This window comes from Prosopis cineraria, unplaced genomic scaffold, assembly GCF_029017545.1.
Source record: "Prosopis cineraria cultivar Desert tree isolate PC_DT_omini unplaced genomic scaffold, ASM2901754v1 PC10, whole genome shotgun sequence".
Lineage (NCBI taxonomy): Eukaryota > Viridiplantae > Streptophyta > Magnoliopsida > Fabales > Fabaceae > Prosopis > Prosopis cineraria.
In genome coordinates, this window is record NW_026555341.1 from 34,433,618 (window position 1) to 34,437,476 (window position 3,859).

Below are 3,859 nucleotides of genomic sequence, written 5' to 3' on the forward strand. Positions count from 1 at the left end.
AATCATTAAAGCACATTGTAACTAGTATCAAAATAAATATTTTCTCTATCTTATAAATAGGTCAAGAAGAGTATTTAGTACAGATAGTACATATAAAGTTCAAATTTCATACTCCCTCCGTTCTAAATTATAAAACACTTTTAAATAAAATCTCATATATTAATAAATCTCAAATATGCTCGACAAATCATTTTTAAAAACACAAATATAAAATTTTAAAAATATCCTTCATTTAACATATTAAAAGAAAATAAAAATAAACATTAAATAAGAGGGAAAATATAATAGTAAAATAAGTTTATTTAACTAAACTTCTTTAAAAATATTTTATATTTTAAAATATCAAGTTCTTTTGGATTGTCTTAGCAATTTGAGATTGAAAGTATTTTACTGTTTTTCTTGATTGATTTGATGAAGAGTAATAAACGTACCAGCATCCTGGGAAAGAGGGGAAACCGTAAACGAAAGAGGCCACCAGCTTTCGGAACCAAAATCGGCTGCAAGAGCAAAGCAGCAAACAAACCAAGAAACTTGTGAACATAGGACAACAGTCACAGCGAATAAACGTACACCATCACACCAACGTTCAGAAACAAAGGGAAACCGTAAGCAAAAAGAATCCCTCGCATTCCCAACAGCATGACGTATATTTTATTCAGTCACACAGGCAAGTATGCGTGAAACAGAAGCGAAGTCCTGTGGCTCCTGACCCGAAAGCAACACAGGAACGTTGAGGGTGGGGAGTAGGGGATAAACATGGCGACACTGCCAACAGAATAAGATCTCTTCTTCACACAAACTTTACGTTCACATTGCAAAAGACAGACCAAGTAACTTGAAGGACTCAAATAAACCATCTTTTGCACAGATTTTTTCCTTCCTGAGGCGCTTAACTACATTTCAAGTGACCCAGAGAAAACAGATCAAAATGAAAAGTCTATCAGCTCCTATCCTCAAAGACGTGTAATTACAATGAAGAAGATAGTACGCCGTACACATTACTAGATGTCACTAGACCCAGACTAAGAGGGTTAATCCCCTCTCGACCTTCTTCCTTGACCAGACTACGTGGCCTTACAAAGGATAATAATACCTACAAGACACAACATCCATGACATTTACAGACACTTCTTTCTAAACATATTTACAATAGGCAAAAGATAGTTTTCCTTTCACTCTTCTGCGCTTCCAAAATTCCTCTCCCGGTTAACGAAGTTTTTGTGTGGTTACTAGTAGTGACTACTGCTAAAGCTTTCTCTTGTTCTACATTGATATTTATTCTCAATATGTGGATTGGATTCAATCTAGGCCAGAGCAGGGATGCTGCAATTCCGCCGATCCCTGTCGAGGCAATCGAACCCCTCGATTCTCACAGCAGGATTGCTTCCGAAGTTGGAGCGAACACAGCCTCCTTTCCTTGTGGAAGATGAGGGAGGCGATGAGAGCCCAGATGGGGTAGGAACCCTGGATGATGGTGAGAGCGGGGAGATCTTTCTCATCCCCGAATCGAGCATCTTGGATCAATGGGTTAGCTACTCTGCTCGGCGGTGACCCGCAAAAAAAGGGGGGCGACGAAGCTACCTGTGCACACGGTTGTTCTATACCACAACCACCCTGCAATTCACAAATAAAGTTAATAAAAAAAATAAGTTAACAATGAACCGAGTTGAATAAATTGAATTATAAGATCCATCTGGAGATAATCCAAGTTCATGACGGAGGAAACCGATGGCAAAATAGACTAACCTTGGTTAGGATGAGGTCCAATGGATCACTCACAGATTTTGAATCAACTATATCTGCCTGGCAACTGCAGAAGACAAGCCGGACAAAGCTCAATCAAAATGACTTTATCAGAGATTATTAGTTCAGAAATATGAATCTAGAACACGAGCGAGAAGGAACCAGTGTAGGAGGGGAATAAAGCATATCCCTACATCGGTGCACGGGGAGAAAATTTACCTGAGATGCCACCGGAAGGGCCTGGCAGGGTGGTCGTTCACTACGACGTTTAAGAGGCCAAGGCGGCGCGGTTTGGGACAAACCACAGGGTGTCTGCTGCTCATTTCTTCACAGGATGCGACGACTTTTTGCTGCTGGATCACGCAAGGGTTCATATTCTTCCTTGATTTCGGCTATCAACAAGACCTACTCACAACCAAATGATAGGAAGAGAAAAATTTAGGACATAAATTTCAAAATTTAAAAATAAATAAACTAGAAGTTTGAAATCTTCAGCGCCTTAGATTAATTTTGTCAGACATCCTAAACGCGCATAAAGATTTGAACAGCTCAAAATAAGATAAGATCAAGCAAATAAATATAAATAAATATTAAAAACAAGCTTAATAATTTTCAAACACGGAGCTAAATAGATTATGAGTTTCCTCAGCCGGAAATAAAGCACGAGAAGAAGTTTCTTTCTGCACAAGAGAATCCAACCCCTTACATAGAGACATTTCAGATAGCAACTGACCTCGCAGGGCAAGATCTGATAGTTATCAGCGTTAAGAAAGTTGTACTTGAATTTCCATAAATTGGTTGCAGAAAAAAGAGAGAGAGAGAGGAAATCATTTGGCAGGCTGAAGATAGATAATTCTACAATAAAATAATAACAGGAACAGAAATCAATCGGAACATTTTTGCTCGGAGCAGATCCGAAGAACCTCAAGCTTTCTCATCTTAAAGTGAAATCGTATCGGATAAAAAAAATAATCCAGAAAACAGAAAAGAAGAAGAAAACAAAAAGCCAAAAAACGAACCGAGGATAAGAACAAAGCTGCAGATCTAAGAACGTAGCTGGCAAATCAATTGCAGAAAGGTGCAGATTCAGAGTTTCCTAGAAGAAATGAAACAGGAAATACCTGTAATTAGCTTCACTGTACAGCTTCTTTCAGAGGCTGAAGACTCTGAAACTCTACAATACCATTCACAAAAACAGAGAAATATAACAGGAACGTAAAATAGAAAAGTAGGTCAGGGGTTAGAGGTGAGAAGAAAAAGAAGTTGAAGAAGACGAATGTGTGATTTATACAAAAAGAAGAGAGAAAGAGAAAGAGAATTAAAAAAAAACAGAGGGGGAGAGAGCGAGGGAGATGGAAGGAGTGTGGAAGAGACGCAGGCTTGAGCAGCAGGTGTCAACCACACTTGGCTTATATTTATTTAATTATATATATATATATATATATATATTTTGTCAATCAAATTCCATTGAATATGTTTCAGTTTGTCCTGGTTGACATTAAATTTCGGGAGAGATATTTTCACCCGAGAGTTAAAAAATTTTCTTAGAAAAACTTTTAAATGCTACTGCCAAATTTTATTTTAAAAACTCAACATACCAAAAAAATTATTTACATAAAACTTTAACAGGATAAATAAATAAAATAATAGCAGAAAGACAAGAAAATTACATGCCAAAATTAATTCTAAAATATAAATTATCTATATTATATATCTTTATTTATAATATAATTTGATATATAATTACTCCTTCCGTTTAAAAATGTAAAGTATTTTTTGAGGAGTTAGATGTTTAAAAATATAAGATATTTTTAATTTTTGAGGTGTAATTATTTTTTTAAAAGTGCCTTGATAATAATTTTATATTTATTATAGGGTGTTTATTAGAGATAAATATGAAAATATAAGATTGATTTACAAAATATATAACTACTTTATTGAAAGGTAAAATTTAATTAAAAATATTTATATTTTTAAACGAAAGAAGTACATCAAAGCTATCATACATAAGATTGGATTTAGATTTTTTTTTTGTATTTTATATCATTATCCTATAGTTGAAATGTAAGAAAAATAATTTTAATGATACAGCCAAAACATGATTAAATTTAAAGCT

At 35.0% G+C, this 3,859-nt stretch overlaps 1 pseudogene; it reads right to left on the reverse strand.

Annotated features, from left to right (window-relative positions):
• Positions 1 to 766: 766 nt before the first annotated feature.
• On the reverse strand, positions 767 to 3,140 carry LOC129321770 (uncharacterized; annotated as a pseudogene).
• Between the last annotated feature and the right edge of the window lie 719 nt (positions 3,141 to 3,859).